The sequence below is a fragment of the Pinus tabuliformis genome, chromosome 4_2 (genome assembly GCF_031772625.1).
Source record: "Pinus tabuliformis cultivar Carrire ecotype Pingquan chromosome 4_2, CPIR1, whole genome shotgun sequence".
Lineage (NCBI taxonomy): Eukaryota > Viridiplantae > Streptophyta > Pinopsida > Pinales > Pinaceae > Pinus > Pinus tabuliformis.
Genome location: NC_142304.1, coordinates 686829967 through 686857581, shown reverse-complemented (window position 1 = coordinate 686857581; position 27615 = coordinate 686829967). Strand labels below are relative to the sequence as shown.

Sequence of the window (27615 nt, the reverse complement as noted above, 5' to 3'; positions counted from 1 at the left end):
AAATATTTTTTCATCTTCTCAAGCATGTGTAAAGTCATAATGATAATCATAGCAACGTTTCAAAACCAGAATAAAGTTGTGTGTCTCGCCAAGCTTGTGTCAAAATGTACTAATACAATCAGGATAAAATATTCGAAGGGGAATATACGAGTACAAAGGTCAATGGCCATGAAGTGCATCAGATGTCACCCATGAGGTATAAATGCACTTCTTAACGTATAGAGTGTTCATTTCAGATATCAACATAATACACAGGTAATATACCTGAGTTTTGGCCACCAAAAACTATTCCAAGAATTCGACGGTACAGAGGGTCACTCTTGCATCAGACAAATCACTATCCCTGGTCTAAAGTTAACTGTCCATCAGATGTCACCCATGACGTATAAATGCACTTCTTAACGTATACAGTGTTCATTTCAGATATCAACATAATACACAGGTAATATACCTGAGTTTTGGCCACCAAAAACTATTCCGAGAATTCGACGGTACAGAGGGTCACTCCTGCATCAGACAAATCACTATCCCTGATCTAAAGTTAACTGTCCATCCCATCAAAAGGCGACATTGATGAGGCACTAAGAAAATGACAATGAGGCTTGTACCAAGCGTGAATTGGGTACGAGTTGACCATCTTCAGAAGGTAATATTCTTTCGCGTATATGTCACGGTGCGGCGGGGCGTCCCCGCCTCTCTCATGTCATGAGGAATTACTCAATCAATTTGTTGGCCTCTTGCGAGGCGGGGGAGTACAAGAAGTTATATTTAAAGACATTCACGAATGCCCAGATTCAAAGGAAACATAATACTAAAAAAATTTAGTTCAAACGAAAGATTGCACGTAAGAGTGCCGGCCAAGCCGACATGGAAGAGGCGTGCCTGCGCCTAATGGAGTGTTTCTGAGATCCCCACGAAAGCCATAACCCGATCAGCATTCCCCTCTATATATATGCCCGAAATGTAAATATCTGTCATGAATTGTGCAGTATTTGCGCTATGAGATTAGAATGAAATCAGGAGGAAATTGGGTGCGGGGTGGGCTTATTGGAGCCGGAGCTTTTGGTTCAGTCAGCCTTGCCATTAGCAAGTCTAATGGCCATCTGTTTGCTGTAGTCCACGGCAACTTCTATTTCTTCTCTGGAGAACGAGTACCGGATTTTGCAGTCTCTGGATTCTCCATACGTTGTAAGCTGCCTGGGACAGGATTACAGCATTGAGAATGGTGTGTGGATGTACAATATGTTCATAGAGTACGTGCCTGGTGGCAGCGTTGGAGACCTGTTACACAAGTTTGGGGGTCGGCTTGACGAGTCGATCATCAGATCCTATACACGTGGCATCCTACGTGGGATTCAATATCTCCACAGGCAGGGGATTGTACACTGTGATATCAAGGGGAAGAATGTTCTTGTGGGGGCAAATGGTGTGAAGCTTGCTGACTTTGGTTCTGCCAAGAGGATTGGTAATGAGGGGGTGAGCGCGGAGGCCCTGCAACTGAGGGGGACCCCTCTGTGGATGGCTCCAGAGGTGGTGAACCAGGTTGAGCAGGGGCCTGCTTCTGATATTTGGTCTCTTGGCTGCACTGTGTTGGAGATGGCAACTGGCAGGCATCCATGGAGTCCAGTATCCAATCACCTAACCACCATGTATCGAATTGGATGCACAGAGGAGCTGCCTGAGGTGCCTGCTTCGCTTTCACCTCAAATCCAGGATTTCCTAGAGAAATGCCTCAGAAGAGATCCCAGGAAAAGGTGGACCAGTGAGCAGCTGCTAAGCCATCCTTTTCTCAACGAGGGCACCTCTTTCCTGGAGGATAGGAGCCTCGGTCATCCCCAGTCCCCAATCAGTCCTCTGGATTTTGATGTTGCAAAGCAGGGATGGGATGCCCCCTGCTCTTCTGGTGGATCACAAATTTGTCCCACGTTGCCTAGGAATGTGCCCATTTGTCCTATATTTGTAATGTCTAGTAATCTGCGCACTGCAAGGCAGGCAGGTGAATATAGTGGAACACAAGGAATGAAGGCATTTGAGCCATGCCAAAGTCCTTCACCACGAGATCGGATTCTGCAATTGGCAGGAGACGGTGAAATCGATAGCGTTGAAGAGAAGCCGAATTGGTTTGCAAGCCTCACCGGTGAATGGATTCTTGTAAGGTCTCCCAAAAGTAAAATTTCTCCAAATTTGGATGCGCCTTTCTCAACCTTCACCAATAGGTCATCCTCCGAGGGAATTCCATGTATTCAACCTGAAGATAGGGACTGCAGTTCAATCCCAAAGCACACTGGAGATTCGGCCTTGGTGTCACATCACGGCAGCAGTGTTGTTGGCTTCACCAATAGGTCATCCTCCTGGAGGCTTCCATGTATCCAACCTAAAGACAGGGACTGCGGTTCAATCCCAAAGCACACCGGAGATTCCACCTTGGTGTTGCATCACAGCAGCAGTGTTTTTGGACACGATGACAGAGGGTTCTCTTCAGCACTAACAGTTGAGAAAGCTATGCTTCCATGTATCCAACCTCAAGATAAGGACTGCAGTTCCATCCCAAAGCATGCTGGAGATTCGACCTTGGTGTTGCATCACGGCAGCAATGATGTTGGACAACCTGACAGAGGGTTCTCTTCAGCCCTAACAGTTGAGCAAGCTAAGCAATTGACCAAGGATTCTCATATTGACACTGACTCTTACAGTATGCCAATTCCGCTCTTACATTCATGTGGCTCTCACAGGCAATTGTCCATCTACATTAAAATGGCGAAGGATCGCTGCCCCTCTTGTTTTACCAATAGTATTTTTTGTTTTCTGAGACTGAAAACGAAGGGTTTTCTATTCTACTGTCGCAGAGCCTGTGCATCAGCCTGCAATTTCAGCGGGCTTAACATGCTTGTATCTCAGACCTTGAGAAGGATAACCTTTATTACTATGAATGGTTTCATTCTGCAGATAATTTTGACACTTGCTAGTAATGTTTCTTCAAAATTCATCGTAATTCATTCTATTGGTCTTTCCATTAGCCCCATAAGTGAGCTAAATGCTAAATATTGCTTTTATGTTTTCACTATGCTTTTAAATATATATATTGGAGATGGGGAGGGATTTGAATTTGACAGTAGTCTAAGAACTTCCTTAAACCGAGATAGTGTCAATTCTATAATCAGGGTTTTTCTGATTTTTTTTCATTCATTAATAAACAGGTTTACACATCGAAATCAAAATCAAAATAAACCCGTCCTCGTAAAATAAAAATATAACATCAACCAACATATTACCGTTATAAAATAAAAATTTAAAACAGATCATTCTCATAAAATAAGAGCCACGGAGCTGCATAGTCCCTGCTATTTTTTTGCCTAATCCGATGAAACAGCAGCCAAAGTTAGTAAATGTCAATGAATTACAATTTTTTACAGCAGAATCTTTGGATATTTGAAATGAAATATATATTTGATATTTTTTATGTTTATTAATTTCAGGATTAAAATGAATGATCCAAAATTAAGATGAATTTATATTAATACTTATTACAAATAATTTTATCAAACAAAGTAATAAGAAATGATTTCCTCTTTTTAGTCAGTGGCGCATGTAATATTATCATCAAGGATTGAAAAGAACTTGCTCCTCCACTATTTATATCCCATGCAAATTAGTTTTGTTTGCATAATACTTGTTACTTCGTTACAAAAGACTCAAGAAAAACCTTGATACTCAAGTTTTCCATGCCAAATATGTGCACCCCCTTCAATCAAAATATAGAGAGCTAAGTAAACATAGTGAATTATTGTCTTTAAAAGCAGTAGTTTGAAATCAAGTCTGTGTTTGATCTTTTTAGGTGCTTGTTAGATCTGGGGTTGAGATAAGTCTATACTATGATATTTGTTATAATTAATTTGATCAAATAAAAGATGATTGTCCCTCTTTAGCTGCTGGTGCAAGCAATATTATAATCAACAATTAAAATCTTCAATTTATATCCATGAAAAATAATTTTGCTGGTATAAAAATTATTACTTCAATACAGCCTAATGAAAAACTTTGGTATTAAAGTTTCTCCATTCGAAATGTGCAACCCTTCAATCCAAATTTAATACTCAGGAAAAAAATTAAAAGATACTAAAGACGAATTAATAGCACAATAATTGTTGTTTACAAAACATCAATGTAAGTTCATTAATTAGTTCACAAGGAAATTACGGTAGTGCTTTATTCTTCGCAAAAAGGGCATGCCACATTCATTTGATTAAATTTTTTTCCCACCCACTTTTGACTGCTCATGATCATATTTCCCCCAAGTTCGAAAAGCATATTAAAAGGTCTGATTGAAGATTATTTTGTCAAATGGGATACATGGATAGTGGACTCGCTAAAGATGAACAGCCCTATTGAAACTACCATCGTAATCCTTCCACTAATATTTTAGAACCAGCAGACTACGCATCATCTATTACATCATCTGATAATATCTATATTGCAACATGAATCTGTTCACAGAAATCACACTGTCCTTTTTCTACCAGCGCCATATTTTTCAACCACCACACCCATGCAATATTGGCTCCCTGATCAATTAACTTCCAAGCAATTTGCACAAGCTTCTATATAGGAAAAGTGCGTAGACAATACTTGATTGCCTCGATGAAAACGGATAGTGTTCATCAACGCCTTCACATGAATGAAATTTGTTTTAAAAGGAAAAAGTAAATCATGTACAACATACGGAAATAAATAAAAAGCTTCCAGAGAGAGGTACGTACAGATTTGTGAACAAAAACAATTAAGTTACAAACACAATATGGTGGGGACTCCTTTCATTTGGAAAAACCGCGTGACCATCATGCCAAAAGAATCTACATGCTCTAATCACACCTCTGATTGAAACATAGACATTCCACATTTAATCATCTTTGATATCCTTCCTTGCGTGTAGAGACAAAAAAATGATTTTTCCTCAGTGTCCATTGGGTTCACAACAGGCATCTCCTGAACAGTGACAACCGATGAATCCACAAGGCCTGCTGCACTTTTATTAGCAATATAATTTGTGCTTACGTCATTCCCTCACTCCCTTACTGAACCAGAATATTGTTTTCCACAGGATACTCTTCACTGTAACTTAGAACAGAAACGAACTTACAAAGTGTACCACACTTATAAAAATGGGGTCATGTTTTCTGACTGATTAGGATTTTTGCTTTCAATGGGGGCACTTTCTCATGGCAATAGAGTTTAGACCTGCATCCTTTTCTAGTTGAGACAAATTTTTTAATTCAACAGGGCACCTTCCCTCTTATTCTGAAATACAATCAGAATCTAGACCTACCAAACTTCTATTGACGAAAACGTTGGTCTTTCGCTTTCAACAGGGCACTTCCTTTTTTATTTTTAAACACCATCATAATTTAGAAGGCCTGCCACATGCCTAGAGTTGATCCATCTTAATTTTACATTTATCACTACTGAAAGGGATCAAATCCCTCGAAATCCATTTTTTTTAATCTAAAAGATGTTTTCACTGCAAGGGACCTGATTCCTTTCCACACATGATAGATTCAGAGTTAAGATGGATCTACCCTAATATATATATATATATATATATACACCAGCGTAGATCCATCTTCACTCTGGATCTACCATGCATTGAAAGGGGTCAAATTTTTCAAGGTACAAATGTTCCCCCAGTTTTTTCAATCTAAAAAAAAATTTCACCCTGTGGAAATTGATTTCTCTTCACACATGATAGATATGAAGTTAAGATAGATTTATGTTGATTCTTTATATACACACAAAACACCAATATAGGTCCATTTTAACTTCAAATCTATCATGCATTGAAAAGGATCAAACCTTTGACATATAAACATTCCCTCTATTTTTTCAATCTAAAAAATGTTTTCAGCGTGAGAGACTTGAATCCTTCTACACACACGATATATTCAACATTACTCCATGTTGAATACAGAAGGAATTACACATTTTCCCTCATATTGGGATGTAGGAAGCACTTAATGAAAAGCAATTACTTATGGCAAACATTAATACAGACACATATGTCTATATCTATAAAGTTGATATTTGATATAAAAATATTTTACTTATTTCCAAAATTGAAATATTTTTTCGTTATTAATATTTTTTGTAATGCCACGTCAACCCCATGTTGAGCACGTACAGAATTACACCTTGTTAGTATTTGAGAGTCTAAAAAATATTGATAACAGCAAAGAAATAATGAAAAGATTGACAATAACACACACTACAAATTTTTGGTAAAACCATGACAATTTATTAAGGAAACATCTACTGGGAAAGGTAAGGTATTTTATTATCAAAGATGAACAATTACAATCAAGCTTACAATAACTATCTTCACACTGTTACATTTGTTATACGAACTACCATTGTTTCAGAAACCAACACTGTTTGACTAACCACCAAATATTTATCTAAGTAAATTTGGTTTTTATATTTTCTTTTAATTTAATTGTTGCCATATTTTAACAATCTCCACCTTGACAACAATTCACCTAATACATTTCCCAAGCCCATTCATCCCCTCTTCTGTAAGCCAAGACAAGCCGAACACCACGACGTCTCTAACAACACTGGTTTAGTAAACATATCTACACAGTTTTCTTGAATGTAAACCTTTTTAAGATCTATTCCACCACCATCAATGACCTATCTTACAAAATGATAATATCAATATGCTTAGTCTTACTATGATGAATTGGAAATGTAGCTAAATGAATAACACTTTAACTATCACAAAATGCAATTACGTTATTTTGCACTCTTTATAACACACCCAAAAGACCCTTCAACACTCTTTATAACTCACCCAAAAGACCCTTCAACACTCTTTATAATTCACCCAAAAGACCCTTCAACGAAGTTGCCTCTTTGCAAGCATGTGAGACAGTGATAAAGCAATTGTTTTTTGAAGCCTTGACATCCAACTAATAGATCCTCCTCCAAGAGTAAAGACACAACCTAAAGTAGACTCCTCTTGTCCAAATCACTGACAAAATCTAAATCAACATAACCACATATAGAATCATTATTACCATTAAGATACTAAAACATCCAATTCACTGCATTCCAATCTTCTTTTCCTAGATTTGCCATGTACCTGCTCACAACACCCACAGGTGAAATATCTGGTATGGTACGTATCATTGCATACATCAATCTTCCTACTACATTAGCATATGGTACACAAGACATATAATCATTTTCTTCCTCGCTACTAGGACGTAAACCTGAAGAAAGATTAAAATAGGAAGCAAAAAGGATATTTACAAATTTCACACTAATCATCCTGAATTTTACAAGTATTTTCTCAACATACTTCTATTCATCCTGTTCCCTTAGTCTATAGATGGATGAGTCTCCAATTGAATTTGTTGATTTAAGGTTACATGTTCCCATTTCAAATCAACTTTTACACTATCTGATCTAATGAGAGAAGATTTATCAAATATTACATCTCTGCTAATGATGATTGTGTAGGTAGTACAATCCCACAACTCATATCCCTTAGCTACATCATCATAACCAACAAAGATATATGTCTTTGATCTGGGGTCTAACTTAGAACATTGATTCTTAGGAATAAGCGCATAATCTTCACAACCAAAAATAATAAAATTTAAATAATCGCAGGGACATCCTATCCATACCTACTATTCAGGGATTTTACAATCTATTGCAACTGTTGGTGATTGATTTACAAGATAACGAGCAGTAGTCACTGCGTCCACCCACAACTTTTGTTGCAAATTCGCATTGTTGAGCATGCTCCTTGCTCTTTCTAGAAGAATCTTGTTCATGTGTTCTACTACACCATTTTGCTAGAGAGTATATACAATGGTTTTGTGCCTTATGATCCCAGCTTCTATGCAATATTTTTCGAATTCTAAAGAACTGAACTCGCCTCCATTATTTGTTCTTAAACATTTGATTATTCTGTCAGTGTTATTTTCTAACATAACTCTGAATTGTTTAAATGTATTAAACAAATCAACTTTTCTTTACATAGAATCATCTCATGCTACAAAATGTGGCAATCGTCCAAAAGAAACTTTAAGGGATGACTTCCAAACATCTAAATGGTTATAATCAAGCATACCTTTACTAATATGATGGCCCGCTTTAAACTTCTATCTACCTACTTTGCAAATATGAAACGTTAGCAGAAATTCAAACTCAAATATTTTAAATTTAAAAGTAATTTGCAGTTTATCAATACCTATAGCCATTTCTCGCTAATATGACCCAATCATTGATGCCATAAACGAGTGGGCTCAATCACCTCCTTAGATACTACCATTGCATCATTGATCTGAGTACTTCCATCCAGCTTGTTAAGTTTCCTAGTCTTTGTAGCCTTCATACCACTAAAGCACCCTTGGACACCTTCAATGCTCCACCTAGACCTATAAACTTGTGATCCCTGGAATCCAAAGCTCCCAAAGAAACTAAATTCTTCTTTGATTCAGGCACATGTCTAACATATGTTGATGTCCTTGTAATATCATCAAAAAAAAAATTAATTTGATGCTTCCTACACTAATAGTCTTACAAGAAATGTTATTCCCCATAAGAACAATTCCACCATCAACAGCTTATAATGAAGAAAACCAACATCTATGTGGACACATGATGAGAAGCACCAGAATCTAACAACCAATCTTCATAGCATTGAGGAACATTACAAATAGACAAAACTTCATCAATCATACCAAGACCTGATTCAACCAAATTTGCCTCATTTTTGCAGTCTTCCTTCGAATCCTCTCTCTTCTAACAATCCCATTTTAGATGCCTTGACTTTTTACAGTACCAACATTTAAGTTTGCTCTTCTTTCCTTTTGACTTTGATCTAGATGTAACTCTTGACTTCTCTGTTTTTTCTCTAAACTAGCCTGTAGCCACCATTTGCTTCAAGTGTGCAGGTTTCAATACTAGATTTCCTCCTCACCTCCTCAAACAACAATGCTCCAATAACATAATCAAATTCAAGAGTCTCAATTGTACTAAGCTAATGGAGGTGACAAAATGATCCCACAATTTAGGCAATGAACACAACAATGTAACTGCATTATCTTCCTCATCAAGTTTAACATCCATATTATTCATCTAGAATCTAAGAGTTTTATACACATTCAAATGATCTGCAATTTTCGTACCTTCTTTCATTTTTACACCGTACAGTATCCTCTTCACATAAATCTGACTTGTCAAGGACTTAATCATATAAAATCTTTCCATCTCACTACATAAGACTGTTCTTGTTACTTCACCGATAATATTAAAAAGAAGATCATCTACATGACATATCTGAATAGCACTAAGGGCTCTAGTATCTATGTCTTCTCAATTTACATTGATCATGTTTGCAGGGTTCTTCCTGCTGCTATCTAATGCCTTGTGCAACCTTTGTTGTACTATCAAATTGTTGAAAATAGGGGTACCAAGGAGGCATTTCCTAGGCATTTCTCCTTTTCGCCTAGGGAGACACATTAATCATTTTTTGTCTAAATGACATTGTGTTTAATAATGTCAAGGAGCTAAGGTACTTTTTATGAGACTTATACTAGGTACTTTAAGTTACTAAAATCACATTTGTGTTTTAAAAGTCACTTTATGTGTAAAGTACTAAGTACACTTTATGTTATTAAAGTGACTTTTATATTCTAAAAGTGGGCCAAGAGAGGGATTGATCTCCACCCTTGATCTAATGCGCTGAGATTTAATCTCAACCATTAAATCTAATGATCCGAATTGGATCCTCAAACAATTCCATGATTGTTTAGAATGAATGACAGAGTTCAAGGAATCTTATAGCTATCAGAAATAACCTCTGAATAATGACAATTTGCAGCCAGCACAGAGCAACGAGGACCTTCGGTCAAAGCACGCTGACCGTTGGCCCATGGAGACTGCGCATGGCACAAAAATGGCAATTGGGAAGCTCAAATCCGGAAATGGAGGCTGTTTCTGATACGCGATTATCGCCAGTGTTTTCAAAACCGTTTTTTTAAACCGGTTACCGGTCTAACCGGCCGTTTAGGAAGGCCGCCGGTCTAAACCGGCCAAAAAAACCCGGTTGGAAAGGCCATTTCGCCATTTTTTTGCCCTAACCGGTGAAAACCGGCCGGTTTAGGACGGAACCGGCCGATTTGTATCAAACCGGCCGGTTTTGTCCTAAACCGACCAGTTTTAGACACGCCCACCGTAAAGTTAAAAAAACATATTTTTGACTGTGTTTTAGGGGTTTTGGGAGGGAAACTAAGGGTGTTTCAACCCTAACAATGTTGGAAATTAATGGTAATGTTAAATTCTTAAAGTAAAAGTGGCATTTCCTTTAATTTTCATTTTCAGCCTTTTACTTAAATTTTTAACATTACCATGAAATGACTCAGGATGTTTGAGAGTGGTTTCGACCTCATTAGATTTCATATGGAGAAACTAGAATTTTAGATTTCACTCAAAATTCAGCAGACTCAATGGTTTTCAGGATTTCATGGTTTGGGGGTAAACAATAAATGCAATCAGAGCTCCAAATGATGAGCAAAACTCCTGATCTAGATCCCATTGTGTTGGACGATATTGATCCAACATCAGAATGGGTCGAGGAGACTGAAGAACCTGTGTTTGAGGCTGATTTTGATATCAACATGGCTTTAGCAGGGGATGAAGCAGATTATGTGGTGGCATCAGAACCAGGATTAGTAGCGGCATCAAGGAAAGGCAAAGAACCAATGGAAGGCACTAGTCATGCAGGTCGACAAACTCGTCCTTCCATTAGGTCCACTTCTATTGTCATTAGTGACATTGATACTGAGGTTGCAGATCAGGCTGAGGCATCCTCAGACTCTGAACCAGATGATGTCTATGTAGCTCCTGATGATGATCTTGTGTCTAGTAGTGGTGATGAACTTGATGATTGATCAAGTGTACACCGTAGACTTGTAGTAGGCCAATGGCCTCATAGCTTGCAGCATTGTTTTTGGACTTTATAGGCCATTTAGAGCCTCATTTCTTATGTATTTTGCTATTTTGTCGATGATATGTATTGCACTTGGTGCCATTTTGATATATTCACCTTTACATGGTATATAAATGAGCAAACTTTGCATATTTTGTCTCTATTGGCTTGGAATCATGATTTTACATCTTAAAAATAGTTTTGTTTCATTAAAAATTAATTATTTAATGTATTTTTTTAAACCGGTTCGTTTAGACCAAACCAATCCCGGTTAGACCGGTTCCGGTCAGTAAACCGGTTCATTAGGTGGACCGGTCCGGTCACCGGTTCCGGTTTTAAAAACATTGCGCTGGGCAAAACCCCTCGAGAAGGAAAGGCCTCGAGCACTAGGTCACAAGGGAAACCAAAAAACCGTGGGAAAGCGCTAAAACCGACAAGGCGGGTCCCGCACTCAAAACCTGCGAAATATCGGAGGCATTTCAGGCGGTAAGCAAATTTGGCCGAGGACCCAGCGATTTCATACACCAAGTTACACGTGTCCCACGGGGAGAGAGAAAAACCGCTTACATCGCGGAGTAATGGTCGAGCAACTCAACCATGCGATAGGAGCAAGGATTGTAGGATCTGGGGGCTCTAGATCAACAGCAAAGGTTCAACCCGATGGATGACCGGACTTGAGGGAGAAATAAACTGCGACACATAAGATTTGAAGTCCGATTTGACCAATGAATTGACAGAAGGATCCGTTTCACAAGCATCTGGAAATAACGAAAAAAACGACCGTTCAGAAAGAACTGACACTCAGTTCTCAAAGAGACAAGTGGCCACCTCTCTGCGAAGCGTTACACAGCGATGATGACGCAAGGCAGAGGAGTCCCAGCGGACAGAGGTAGGCGATCCAGAGAGCTAGAAGCAGAAACGAACAGTCAGAGGAACGAACTGGCTTTAAAGCCACGAGCTGACAAGAAGCAGGGGATAGTGAGGCAGAGAAGCAGTGAAGAAGTCGAACGCCGAGAAACACAAAAAGAGAGGCAAAGTTGCAGAGGATAGAGAAGCCGAGCTAACCATCGGAGTAAGGGCAACATCAAGCAGACAGAGACCAATTGAGATCAAAATTCGGTAAGGGGAGTCTGTGAACTCTAAGGACTTGGGAATTCCAAGTGCCATCCTACTGTTCATCCTCTGTCAAGTGAGACTCAGATTGAGCTCCTTATTGTAAGACTCTGCTTTAAAAACATAATAAAAAGGCCACCACTGAAGGCGGGACCAAGAGATGTAGCCCAGGAGGATTGGGTGAACTCCTTATTAAATTTTGTTGTGTTTATGTTTGCTTACTGTGATCTCTTACTGTTTCAAGTGTCTGTGTATTTCGCAATCTTATCGATCCGTTGCACAAGATAACATAGACACACACACCAGCACATGAGTCTGTAATAATTTCATTAATTTCCTGAGGTCACCGAGGAGTGATTTCAGATCAAGTGGTATCAAAGCTATAGGTTATTAGGGTTAGACAAGCTTGTGTTGGATTTCGTTGTTGAATGCTAACTAGATCAAAGCTCAAATTAGGAGAAGGAGAGTTGGTCGAAACTAATCCTAAAATTGGAAGAGTCTACCCTCAGAAGACAATGTCGGAGGAAGGTTCCGTGGGCCCAGACCCTCAATTTATAGATAGTTTCCTGGCCATGAGATCCATGGTAGAGGAAATGTATAAGGACTTTAGAAAACATAAAGATGAGGAATCATCAGGCTCCAAACAAGATAAAGGAGAAGAAGAGTCTCTCCTCCATGACCACTCAAAAGGCAAAGGGAAAGAAGAAAACTTTCTCACACCTCCTAATAGCCCTGAACATAAAAAGAAGACATCTTTGATTAAACTAGATGTTAAATTTGATTTACCCATATATGATGGAGAATTAAATACAGAAAAGCTGGACAATTGGATCAGACAAATTGATGTTTATCGACTCAGACAAGAGCAAGATTCAGCTGGCCAGCCTACACCTTGGGGGCACTGCCTTGGTTTGGGGGGAAGGCAGGGCCCAAGCTGACATGAAGAGACATGGTAAGACTCTTTCTGTCTAGAGTGAATTTGTTTCTGCAATCAAAAAGCAGTTCTATCCACTAGCCTACATGCAGCAAGCCATGACGAGCTGGCAAACTCTTCACCAATTGAAAGGGCAAAGTGTACAAGGTTACACCCAAGAATTTAGGAAGAGAGCTTTGATTCTAGGAATCTCATTAGACTCACCTGAGACTCTGTTGAAGTACATCGGTGGTCTACACAGCTACATGAGGCACACTATCCTCATGTTTAATCCCAATAGTATAGATGAGATATTTGTTCAAGCTACGCATCTAGAAGCTAGAGGAAAGAATGGGAACCCAGAGGTTGGAGAATCATGCAAGCCCATTGCAAGCAAGAATAAGGAGAGAATAAAACAGAAATGGAAAGAGAGGAAGGCCAACACTGCACAGAAAAGCAAGTCTTCATGCACTCACTATAAGAAGGATGGGCATGATGATGAGCACTATTGGATTCTGCATCTAGAGTTGAAACCTAAAAAGTTCGAGGGCAAGAAGAAGAAGACTGCTGCAGCTATTCAGAAAGATTTGGGGTCGGACTCAGGAGATGAAACAACCATTGCAGCCACAGGTATAAAAGGTAAGAATTCTGAAGCATCTACTAGTAATTCTGCACAATCTACTATTGATGAAGAAAGTGAGAGAAAGAGACATGAGCTTTTCCATATTTGAGTTATTTCCAAACATCAAAAGATTGATACTTTGTTTGATAGTGGCTCACAAGTAAATTTAATTTCTGAAGCAACTGTAAAGAAGTACGGATTACTGACTACACCTCACAAGAAACCATACCCATTAGGTTGTTTAAGTGATAAAGCAAAACTACAAGTGACTAGACAATGCAAACTCAAGTTTTCTTTTGGGTCAGCATTTGTAGATGAGGTTGAGTTAGATATAATTCCTTTGGATATATGTGGAATTGTTTTAGGAAGTCCTTACTTGTATGACAGAAAAGCTATTTTCTATAGAGCTAAGAACAAGTATCTACTCGTTAAAGATGGAATCGAATACTTTGTAAGAGCTCATAAGCTCAAGAATAATTATACTCTCATAAACTCGGGGCAGATGAAACGAATTGTAAATTCATGCAAACAATTTTTACTGATGATTGAAAAGGAAAAGAAACCTGATAAAACCAATGTATTTGAGGGCTGTGATGCTAAACAACAAGCTGATTTAGAAGAAGTTGTTTCAGAGTATGATATCTTGTTTCAAGAACCTAAAGGTCTGCCACCCAAAAAGGAAATAGTGCATAATATTAATTTGCAGCAAGATGCTCCATTGCCTAACATTGGGATGTATAGGTTGTCCGCTTTAGAGAATGCAAAAATCAAGAAGCAGGTGCAAGAGTTGCTTGAGAAATGGTTCATCAGACCTAGCACCACCATGTGGGTCACCAATCGTTTTGGTGAGAAAGAAAGATGGCTCGTGGAAAATGTGCATTGATTACCGAGCACTGAATAAAATAACAATCAAAAATCGTTATCCCTTTCCTCGCATAGATGATCTATTAGATCAGTTAAAGGACGCTATTTATTTTTCCAAGTTAGACTTGCATAGTGGATATTATCAGGTCAAAGTTGCAAAACAAGATGCATGAAAGATTGCTTTCAAAACAAAGCAGGGATTGTATGAGTGGCTGGTTATGCCTTTTGGCTTAACTAATGCTCCTGCGACTTTCATGAAAATAATGAATGATGTGCTCAGACCTTTTCTTGATGATTTTGTTATTATATATCTGGATGACATTCTTATATTTAGCAAAACATGGGAAGAACATTTAAAGCATGTTAAGCAGACACTAGATGTTTTGAAAAGAGAAAAACTTTATGTTAAACTCTCAAAATGTGAATTTGGAAAAACATCTTTGAATTATTTGGGACATATAGTAGGGGGTGGTGAATTGAAGATAGATCCCTCTAAGGTGGCAGTGATTGTAAACTGGCCTAAACACAAATCTGCTATAGAAGTTAGAAGCTTCTTAGGAGCAGCACAATATTGGAGAAAGTTCATTTCTAACTTTTCCTTAATTGTAGCTCCCTTACATGCTTTAACAGGATTGAACAAGGTGTTTCAGTGGGGAGGCAAATAGCAGAAAGCCTTGAAAAAATTAGTACAGCACCAGTACTAGCACTGCCAAATCTTCAAAGACCGTTTGAGATCCAAACAGATGCCAGTGACTATGCCATGGGAATAGTGTTGATACAGCATGGTAAACCCATATGTTATCATTCTGAGATGTTTAACTCTGTAGTAGTTAACTATCCCACATATGATAAGGAATTGTATGCATTAATACAGAGTGTGAAAAAGTGGAAACATTACTTAATGGGCAAAGAAACAGTTATCCATATTGATCATCAACCACTTCAATATCTACACTCCCAAACTAAGTTGTAGAAATCAAGACATTACAGGTGGATGGGGTTCCTACAACAGTTTCATTTAGTCATCAGATATAAAAAGGGCATACATAATAAAGTTGCAAATATGTTATCTAGACCCATTATAAATGCATCTACTATACTTAAGCATAATACTGTATTACATGTAAGTTACATTGAACAATATGCTCAAGATATAGACTTTAAACATGTATATGCAACTTTAAGTCAAGGCAAACGAATAGAAGACTTGGATTATCATATTAAGGACCAACTCTTGTATCATTGTGGGAAGCTATGCATTCCACAAACTAAAAGAGTAAAGATAATTCGAGAAGCACACACTTCTCTAATATCAGGTCACTTTGGGGTAAGCAAAACAGTTGCACAGCTGCAAAGATTTTGTTATTGGCCAAAAATGAATGAGACAGTTTCTAGATATGTAAGAGGGTGTACTATGTGTGCTAAAAGCAAGCCCAGCAATAGGAAACTAGATTTGTACACTCCATTGCCAGTTCCTTCTCATCCTTGGGAAAGTGTTTCCATGGACTTTGTTGGAGGACTGCCTAAATCTAGGAAGGGTCATGATTATCTGTATGTTGTTGTGGATAGGTTCAGCAAAATGTGTATCTTGATACCTTGTAATAAACAGATTACAGTTGAACAAACTGCAAAACTGTTCTTTCAACATGTATGGGTTCATTTTGGATTACCCACTTCCATTATCTCTGATCGAGACACTAGATTTGTGGGGAAGTTTTGGTCAAGTCTATGGGAACTGATGGACACCAAACTGAAGAAAAGCACAGCTTTCCATCCACAAACCAATGGCCAAACAGAAGTAGTCAACAGGGCAGTGATCCAGTTGCTCAGGGGATATTGCAGCAAACATCCCAAGCTTTGGGATGAACATTTGTGTTATGTGCAGCATGCTTACAATCGAGCCAAACATTCTTCCACGCAGAGATCTCGTTTTGAGACCTGTTTTGGTTTCACACCAAGATCTCCCTTGGATTTTGCCTTTGGTAAGGACACAACAGTTGAGGGACCAAGCAATGTGGACAAGGCAACTAGGTTCATTAAACAAATTCAAGGGATCCATCAGGCAGTACAGGAACAGCTGGAAAAGAGCTAGGCCAAATACAAGGCAAGGCATGACAAGCATCGGATGGAGCATAGTTTTCAAGTTGGTGATCAAGTCTGGCTGTGTATCAGCAAGGACAGGATGCAAGGTGAAGGTAAAAAGCTAAAACCAATAAGGTATGGACCTTTCAAGATCCTTGAGAAAATTGGTGAGAATGTTTTTTCGCCTTGATTTACCAACTTATATGCACATCTACTCAGTCGTCAATGCAGACAGCTTGAGACTATTTGAACCTTCGTTAATTGAAAATCCTGAGGAGCAGAGTCAATTGCCTTCTATTGATGACCTGTTACCTGAATATCTTAATGAATTGCAGTAAGACACAGTTCTTCACAGGAAGGTGAGAACGACATGCAGGGGAGATGTTGAGTACCTCAGAATTGGGCTCAAGGGTTCAAAGCCAAGCAATGCAAAATGGATAGAGATTGGACAGAGAAAGTTGTATCCTCACTTAGTCGATGCTTGAAAACCAACTTTTGGTGGTCCAAAATATTTTTCAATGGGAAGGTCGTGATCTGAATTGGATCCTCAAACAATTCCATGATTGTTTAGAATGAATGACAGACTTCAAGAAATCTTATAACTATCAGAAATAACCTCTGAATAATGGCAATTTGCAGCCAGCACGGAGCAACAAGGACCTTCGGTCAAAGCGCGCTGACCGTTGGCCCATGGAGACCGCACATGGCGCAAAAATGGCAATTGGGAAGCTCAGATCCGGAAATGGAGGTTGTTTCTGATACGCTATTATCAGAAACCCCTAGGCAAAACCCCTGGAGAAGGAAAGACCTCGAGCGCTCGGTCACAAGGGAAACCGGAAAACTGTGGGAAAGCGCTAAAACCGACAAGGCGGGTCCCACACTCAAAACCGACGGAATATCAAAGGCATTTCGAGCGATAAGCGAATTTGTCCGAGGACCCAGCGATTCCATACACCAAGTGATGCATGTCTGGCGGGGAGAGAGAAAAACCTCTTACATTGCGGAGTAACGGTCGAGCAACTCAACCGTGTGATAGGAGCGAAGACTGTAGGATCTAGGGGCTCTAGATCAAGGGCGGAGGTTCAACTCGATGGATGACCGGACTCGAGGGAGAAATAAACTGCAGCGCATAAGATTTGAAGTCCGATTTGACCAATGAATCAACAGAAGGACCCGTTTCACAGGCATCTGGGAAATAATAGAAAAAATGACTGTTCAGGAAGAACTGACACTCAATTCGCAAAGAGACAGTTGGCCACCTCTCTACGAAGCGTTACACAGTGATGATGATGCAGGGCAAAGGAGTACCAACGGACAGAGGCAAGCAATCCGGAGAGCCGGAAGCAAAAACAAACAGTCAAAGGAACGAACTCGCTTTAAAGCCACGAGCTGACAGGAAGCAAGGGACAGTGAGGCAGAGAAGCAGTGAAGAAGCCAAAGGCCGAGAAACATAGAAAGAGAGGCGAAGTTGTAGAGGACAGGGAAGCCGAGCTGACCATCAGAGTAAGGGCAGCATCGAGCATACAAAGACCAATTGAGGTCGAAATTTGGTAAGGGGAGTTTGTGAACTCTAAAGACTTGGGAATTCCAAGTGCCATCCTATTGTTCATCCCCTGTCAAGTGAGACTCTGATTGAGCTCCTTATTGTAAGACTCTGCTTTAAAAACATAATAAAAAGGCCACCACTGAAGGCTGGACCAGAAGACGTAGCCCAGGAGGATTGGGTGAACTCCTTATTGAATTTTGTTGTGTTTATGTTTGCTTACTGTGATCTCTTACTGTTTCAAGTGTCTGTGTATTTCACAATCTTATCGATCTATTGCACAAGATAACATAGACACACACACACCAGCGCATGAGTCTGTAATACCTTCATTAATTTCCTGAGGTCACCTAGGGGTGATTTCAGATCATCTAAGGGTTAGGGTTCTCTACGCTTTGGAGAGGAAAGCAAGAGGAAAAAGAGAATTTGTGTGAAATCTTATATCAGAGAACAAGAAATAAGCCATGGTAGATCGAATCTCCTGGAGGCCAAGTTGGAGGCGAGAATAGAGGTCGATTCTTAAGGAGAACAGTCAATCAATAATCTGCTAACAGGCTGAGTTATTTTTAGGTCTGAAACTCACCAAAATCAACGTACAGGCAAGTGGAATCTCTCTACACTCAGCCACAACCAATCCCAAGTCTTTCAAGTCTATTAGGCATGTTTCTCAAGCATGTTCTACGTGATTTTTGGGCTAGTTCTATGTGTAGTCAACGAGCTTCACAAGCTTGTGTTTTGACAGTGATTCAGCATGTAGTTTAAGGGAGGAGGAGGCTACTTCTGGTGTGCACATTTCCAGTTGAAGCTAACACGAGTTCTGGAGCAGAATGATACTAATTTGTGGTTTGATTTCCAAACCTTAAGAAGTTGTTAAGAGGCTGATATTTCCACTAAAGGAGAGCAGACTGTGGGTGAATAATATCAATCCAGAATTCAGTGTAAAGAGAACCTCTGAGTTGCTTCTTCGAGGGAAGAGATAAGTTAAATTTCTTCTTGTAATTTTGTTGTAAGAAATTTCTCAAGAAGCAAATAAAATTCTCCTTGAAGACTAGTTTTCCCAGTTGTGGATTTTTCCAAGGTCATTGGACCAAAAACAAGAGTGTTAAAATGTTGTGTGTGTGCTTGCATATTTTCTCTTGTATCAGTTGTTGAAGTTCAAAATGGTAGTGTAGCCTTTTGTTTCAAGCTAACTGCAAAATTAATATAAATATCAGTCATATGTTTTATGATGGGTCTAGGCATTAAACCATGCAAAACTTGAAACTAGGTTGGGCTACAGTAGTGCATAAATTTTCTACATGGTATCAGAGCCTAAGAGCAGTCAGATCTGAATTTTACATCAATCGATAAAAAGACTAGCAAGCTAAAATTTTGTCATCTCAGTGAACAGCTGTCACTAAACCTCAGTCAAAAACCCAGAGATTTGTTGGTTGAGAGGGAGGAGATTGCCTAGCAACATTTTGCTTCTATTTGTTGGTTTTGAGGGTCATGGCTACTAGTTTGAGGGTGGAGGACAGGTTGAGTGGGGCTGATAATTTTGGCCCCTAGAAGGAGAGGATGATGTTTTTACTGGAGGAAGTTGAAGTGTGGGATAATGTTGAGGCTCTTGTGCAACCACCTACTGATCCAACTCAGTTAGTGGACTTCAACAAGAAGAATGTGAAGGCTAAGAGGATCCTTCTAGATGCCTTTAAAGACCACTTATTCCCTCGTGTGACCGAGAAGAGGTTTGCCTACAAGATGTGGGAGTCGCTAATCATATTACACCAAAGCTCCAATGAGAACAAGAGGATTGTGTTTTAGCAAAAACTAAGAAACACCAAGATGACCAAGGCCGATAATGTGATCTCATACCTCACAAGGATCTCACAGGTGAAGGATGAGTTGGCTATTGTGGGAGAGGCTATCCTAGAGAACCAACTGGTTAGGATTGCATTATATGGATTCACCCAAAAATGGGATGGATTCATACATGGCATTGTGCCCGACAACACTTACAAAATTGGAGGAGGATGTGTGTTAAGTTATGGTATGTTCTATGCTTATAACAGTTTACTTCTTTTTCTTATTATATTCCACCGATTAGCAATCACATGTACATAAAGTAAAGTGCAGATAGAACATTAAACGATCGACAGAAAACAAGCCAAGACAAGAGACACAAGATGTGGCGGCTAGCCAGGGACAAACCCCACAATGTGTGGGGAAACCCTTTGATCAAATCTTCTTTTATCTTCAATAATTCAGCAGAGAGAAATAGTACAATAAATCTGATTCATATCAGCAGTAGCAAACCCTAGATCGGTAGCATCAGCATTAGCGGCTTCATTATCAAACTAGGGCAGACCATATCTCACAAACCGACAGTCGGATTGACTTCATTCCACCACCAAAAGTTTCGGCTTCCAGAGGAGGTTCAGATGAACCTACAGCGCAGTTCAGATGAGGGAGTCTTCTAGGCCACGCAAGTCAATCTTTACTTCTGCAGTTGCAGCTTCAGTTTCAGCAATTTCTGGCTTCAAACTAGGGCAGTCGATATCTTGCAAACCATTCGTCGGATTGACTTCATTCCACCACCAAAAGTTGCGGCTTTCAAAGGAGGTTCAGATGAACCTACAACGCAGTTCCAAAGAGGAGATCTTCTAGGCCACGCAAGTCAATCTTTACTTCTGCAGTTGCAGCTTCAAATTCAACAGCTTTCGGCTTCACATGTGTGAGAGAGAGAGACCCATTTCAACGCAGTAGAGAAGAGACTCATATCTGCGCAGTAGAGAGAGAGATGTGATGAGATGAGTGAGTCCAAATGAGGAAAAGTCCTCTTATATTTATACACAACGTTGGTGGGTGAATAGATGCGACTGTTGGGCTTCTGAGCCTACATGAGTTGTAAGTCGGCTTGATAATAATTCCATAATCAAAATAAATTCATATCTCCATGAATACTTATCGGAATTGGATGATCTTTATATCAATCCTACACCTCTCGACGAGAGGAATCTAATAAAAATATTATTAGCCATAAATAAGATGACCCACATGAAGTTTTGCCCTGGTTGCCAATTTTAACACTCCCTCTCAACCATGGAGAACTTCAAAATGGTAGTGTAGCCTTTTGTTTCAAGCTAACTGCAAAATTAATATAAATATCAGTCATATGTTTTATGATGGGTCTAGGCATTAAACCATGCAAAACTTGAAACTAGGTTGGGCTACAGTAGTGCATAAATTTTCTACATGGTATCAGAGCCTAAGAGCAGTCAGATCTGAATTTTACATCAATCGATAAAAAGACTAGCAAGCTAAAATTTTGTCATCTCAGTGAACAACTGTCACTAAACCTCAGTCAGAAACCCAGAGATTTGTTGGTTGAGAGGGAGGAGATTGCCTAGCAACATTTTGCTTCTATTTGTTGGTTTTGAGGGTCATGGCTACTGGTTTGAGGGTGGAGGACAGGTTGAGTGGGGCTGATAATTTTGGCCCCTAGAAGGAGAGGATGATGTTTTTACTGGAGGAAGTTGAAGTGTGGGACAATGTTGAGGCTCTTGTGCAACCACCTACTGATCCAACTCAGTTAGTGGACTTCAACAAGAAGAATGTGAAGGCTAAGAGGATCCTTCTAGATGCCTTTAAAGACCACTTATTTCCTCGTGTGATCGGGAAGAGGTTTGCCTACAAGATGTGGGAGTCGCTAATCATATTACACCAAAGCTCCAATGAGAACAAGAGGATTGTGTTTTAGCAAAAACTAAGAAACACCAAGATGACCAAGGCCGACAATGTGACCTCATACCTCACAAGGATCTCACAGGTGAAGGATGAGTTGGCTATTGTGGGAGAGGCTATCCTAGAGAACCGACTGGTTAGGATTGCATTATACATATTCACCCAAAAATGGGATGGATTCATACATGGCATTGTGCCCGACAACACTTTCCAAATTGGAGGAGGATGTGAGACAATTTCATCTAAGAGGGGATCAGGAGTGTTAAGGCGGGCAACCATAGCGGTGGGGGAGGTGAGGAGGAGAATGTTGCCCTTACAGCTAAGCGAAAGAAGAAGAAGGCCAAGAAGGGGTCTTCTAATGGAGCAAAGCAAGAGAAGGGGGAGCAGAAGGCAAAGAAGGACATGAGCAAAGTGAAATGCTTTACTTGTGGGAAGATGTGCCACTATGTTGTTCAGTGTCCCAACAAGAAGAGCAAGTACAAGCAAGTAGTTGCAGCTTTGGCAGAGGTGGACAAGTTCACTTCCAGATTTGACACTGAGTTTGCCTTATCAGCAGAGGTGAATGAGTTTGCCTTGGTGGGGAGTTTAGCCACTCATGTTACATCTTCCCATGCATGGTTTGTTGACAGTGGATCATCCTGCCATATTGATCCAAAATGAATCTTGTATCAAACCTCTAAGTCTAAGTCTTCATATATATTAACTATCGGAAAACACTATCGCAGAAGAAAAACACTAAGAATGGTGGAAAACAGAGCTAAGCGGAACGTAAAGTCTCGTTGCAAAGGAGCCGTCGGATCGAATAGATCAACGGCCCAGATTAAATCGGGATATCGCATCGGGAGAGGCCAGTGGAGTATATCGGAGGCGACCCTAAGAGAAATGCGACTGCGATAGGCGACTTAACGTGGACCGTTGATCGACAGCGTAGATCAACAGCGGAGATTACAGATATCGCATCGCAGATTCCTAAAGGGAGGACTTAACACAGGCGGACCTGAAGGAGTTATGAATTAAACAGCGAAGGATTTGAGTTGCGTGGTAAACAGTATTTCGAGCAGGCTTTAGGCGGTAAGTGGTATTGGGAGGGCTTCACCCGATTCCATACACTAGGTGACACATAGCACGCCCAAGAGAGAGAGAACCGCTTTTTCGGGCAGGTAATCTCCGTGCAAGTAGGCCACCCGAAATGGTTATCAATGGTTGGATCGGAGATCGTGGACCAATGGAGGAGATTGAGCGGACTACTTGATGTCTCAGGTTGGATGTGAACCGTCGGGCTGAAGGCAAATTAACGATGTGGAATACAAAGGGCTTGCGACATCGATAAAACATGGACCCGAGAGGATTATAGGGCGGACTTTATATCGTTTGAAGTCCGGCTTTGGCATTTTGTCGAAATTTCTATGTTTTCTGTGTATTTCCTTTGGGAACTAAAAATACGTTGTTTTCAAGATTTATGCCGGGGGAAGGCCAAACAGTTGGTTCCACCTGTGCCTGCCAGTCTTTCCCCCTAATTAGTTGCCTTGTGCCCCAATGCCTTAAGCGTTTTACAATGATTGTTTAAACGCTCAACAGGGAGATGAAGGGACAGCGACCGGGAGCCAGAGAGCTCAAAAGGGAGGCGAACAGACAGCGCCGAAAGGCTTAAAAGCCATCCAATGGCAAAACAGAAGGAGAATAAGTCAGTTGAAGACAATCACAGAAAGACAGTCAATCAGTCAGATCGAGGTAGATTGAATAAGAGGAACAAGACAGAGGGAGAGTCTGCGCACTCTTTTAGACTCGAGGTTTTTGAGCAGATCCCTCTTTGATGTCACTGTTGGTTGAGACTCTATTTTGAGCTCACTCTTGTAATAATCTGTTCTTGAAGACATAATAGAGGTCAACACTGAAAGTTGGACCAGGAGACGTAGCCAGGGGGGTCTGGTGAACTCCTTTATTATTTTGACTGTGTTGATGTGTGTGTATTATGTTTTATAATTATTCATTGTCTATGTTATTCACAAACTTTTCAATCTGTTGCACTAAATAATATAGTGCATTCCTGCACATGAGTCTGTAATACCTTTTCTTTTTGATTTACTATCCATTTCGGATCAAGTGGTATTAGATCATTTGGGTTTGTTAAGGTTAGACAAGCTTGTGCTGAATTTTGAATGCTAACTAGATTAAAGCTCAAACTAGGAGAAGGAGAACTTGTTGAGGCTAATCCAGAGATTGGAAGAGTCTATTCTCATAGGAGAATGGCAGAAGAAGCTCCATTGGGATCAGAATCTCAATTTATAGAAAGCTTTAAGACACTCCGAGCCATGGTGGAAGAGATGTATCTGGAGTTTAAAAAGGGTCGAGGTGAAAGCACTACAACACCCAAACCAGACAAAGGAGCAGAGGAACCTTTTCTAGTTGCCCCTCCAGAAGGCAAAGGAAAAGGAGGAATGGCAACTCCACCATCTCCTCCGTCATCATCCACATCATCATCATCTTCTAGCTCTTCTAAGAAGAAGAAGAAAACTTCTTTAATCAAATTAGATGTGAAGTTTGATTTGCAAATTTATGATGGAGAACTCAATGCAAAAAAGCTATATAATTGGATAAGACAAATTGATGTATATTGCAGGGTACAGAACGTTGATTCAGAAAGGAAGAAGATTCAGCTAGCTAGCCTTCGAATTGGAGGAACTGCACTAGTATGGTGGGAAGGCAAGACACAAGCTGATCTGCAAAAACATGGTAAAATCATTTCTACCTGGAATGAATTTGTTTCTGCTATCAAAAAGCAATTCTATCCTTTAGCTTACATGCAGCAGGGAATGATGAGTTAGCAAACTCTTCGTCAATTGAAGGGTCAAAGTGTACAGAGTTATACTCAGAAATTCAGAAAGAGAGCTTTAACTCTAGGTATATCATTGGACTCACCTGAGACTTTATTGAAATATATAGGTGGTCTTCATAGCTATTTAAAGCATACTATTCTCATGTTTAATCCCACTAGCTTAGATGATGTATCAGTTCAAGCCACGCATCTAGAAGCTAGAGGTAAAAATGTAAACCAAGAGGTTGGGGATCATCTAAATATTTCATAAGCAAGAGCAAGGAAAAGAAGAAACTAAAATGGAAGGAGAGGAAAGCAAACACTATAAAGAAGGATAAACCTTCATGCACTCATTGCAAGAAAGGACACGATGAGGCACACTGCTGGTCTTTGCATCCAGAACAGAAACCTAAGAAGTTCGGTGGAAAGAAGAAAAAGAATGTTGCTGCTATTCAGCGGGACTTGGGATAAGGTAAAGATTCAAAAGCATCCACAAGTAATTCTGCACAATCTGTTGACAATGAAAATAATGAGAGGGAAAGAAATGAGCTTTTGTATTAGAATAATTTCCAAGCATGATAAGATTGATACTTTGTTTGATAGTGGGGCACAAGTAAATTTGATTTCTGAAACAATTGTAAAGAAGTTGGGATTACAAACAAAACCTCATGAGAAGCCATATCCATTAGGTTGGGTGTGTGATAAAACAAAGCTACAACTAACGAGACAATGTAAACTTAGGTTTGCTATTGGATCAACATTTGTAGATGAGGTTGAATTAGATATAGTTTCATTGGATATATGTGGTATTGTTTCGGGAAGTCCATACTTGTATGATAGAAAAGCTATTTTCTATAGAGTTGAAAATAAGTATCAACTCACTAAAAATGGAATAGAATACATTGCAAGAGCTCATAAACTCAAAAGTAACTATTCTCTCATAAACTCAGGGCAGATGAAAAGAATTGTGAATTCAAGTAAGCAATTTTTACTAATGATTGTAAAGGCAAAGGATCCTGAAAAATCCAATGCAATTGAAGGCTGTGATTCTAAACAGAAAGTTGATTTAGTTAAAGTTGTTTCAGAGTATGATGTTCTATTTCAAGAACCAAAAGGTCTGCCACCCAAGTGAGAAATAATACATGATATTTATTTGCAGCAAGATGCTCCATTACCTAACATTGGAATGTACAGGTTGTCAACTTTAGAAAATGTAGAGATAAAAAAGCAAGTACAGGAGTTGCTTGATAAAGGGTTTATACGACCAAGCACATCACCATGTGGATCTCCAATTGTGTTGGTGAGAAAAAAAAATGGTTTGTGAAAAATGTGCATTGATTATAGAACACTAAATAAAATAACGATCAAGAATCGTTATCCTCTTCCTCGTATTGATGATTTATTAGATCAATTGAAAAAAGCAATTTACTTTTCTAAGTTAGACTTGCCTTATCATCAGGTCAGAGTTGCAGAATAGGATGCATGGAAGACTGCTTTCAAAACAAAGCAAGGACTGTATGAATGGTTGGTTATGCCTTTTGGCTTAACTAATGCTCCTGCTACATTTATGAGAGTCATGAATGATGTACTCAGACCATTTATTAATGACTTTGTAATTGTTTATTTAGATGACATTCTTGTTTTTAGTAAGACATGGGAAGACCATGTAAAGCATGTGAAGTAGACTTTAGATGTTTTAAAAAAGAAAATCTCTATGTAAAACTGTCAAAATGTGAATTTGGAAGAACATCTTTAAATTATTTGGGTCATATTGTAGGGGGTGGTGAATTGAAGATAGATTCCTCTAACGTTGAAGTCATTGTGAACTGGCCTAAACCCAAATCTGCTACAGAGGTTAGGAGTTTCCTAGGGGCAGCTCAATACTGGAGAAATTTTATTGCTAACTTCTCATTGATTGCAGCGCCATTACATACTTTAACAGGATTGAAACAGGTGTTTAAGTGGGGAGGCAAACAACAGAAAGCCTTCGACACCTTAAAAGAGAAAATCAGTACAGCACCAGTACTAGCACTGCCAGATCTTCAACATCCATTTGAGATTGAGACAGATGCCAGTGACTATGCCATGGGAGCAGTGTTGATGCAACACAGAAAACCCATATGCTATCATTTTGAGACATTTTTTTCTGCAGTAGTTAATTATCCCACATATGATAAAGAATTGTATGCATTAGTACAAAGTGTAAAAAAGTGGAAACATTACCTAATGGGTAAAGAAACAATCATACATACAGATCATCAACCACTTCAATATTTGCACTCACAAACTAAATTGCAGCAATCAAGACATTATAGGTGGATGGGTTTTCTACAACAATTTCATCTTGTCATCAGATATAAGAAGGGCATACACAATAAGGTTGCAAACATGTTATCAAGACCAATCATAAATGCATCTACTATACTTAAGCATAACTCAATAATGCATGAAAGTTACATTGAACAATATGCTCAAGATGTAGATTTTAAAGATGTATATGCAACTTTAAGTCATGGCAAGCAAGTAGAAGAATTGGATTATTATGTAAAAGACCAACTCTTATATCATTTGGGAAAGTTATGCATTCCACAAACTGAAAGAGTTAACATAATCCGAGAAGCACATACTTCTCTCATATCAGGTCATTTTGGTGTAAGTAAGACAGTCGCACAATTGCAAAGTTTTGTTATTGGTCAAGAATGCATGAGACAGTTTCTAGATATATCAAAGGGTGTACTATGTGTGCTACAAGCAAGCCCAATAATCGGAAATTAGGCTTGTACACTCCACTTCCAATTCCTTCTCGTCCTTGGGAAAGTGTTTCCATGGATTTTGTTGGGGGGTTGCCAAAATCTAGGAATGGTCATGATTATTTGTATGTTGTTGTGGATAGGTTCAGTAAAATGTGTATTTTGATACCATGTAACAAGTAGGTTACCGCTGAACA

General features: G+C 39.3%; 1 long non-coding RNA gene and 1 pseudogene across 1 annotated transcript in view; one reads left to right on the top strand and one right to left on the bottom strand.

The window, feature by feature from the left end:
• Positions 1 to 684: 684 nt before the first annotated feature.
• Positions 685 to 3241, top strand: LOC149171318 (uncharacterized; annotated as a pseudogene).
• A 3610-nt stretch (positions 3242 to 6851) lies between these two features.
• LOC149171317 (uncharacterized) overlaps positions 6852 to 27615 on the bottom strand; it is a 36432-nt gene continuing 15668 nt past the window's right edge. The window contains exon 3 of the long non-coding RNA XR_016259015.1: positions 6852 to 7132. This is a non-coding gene — a long non-coding RNA (uncharacterized LOC149171317). The remainder of the gene's footprint in view (positions 7133 to 27615) is intronic.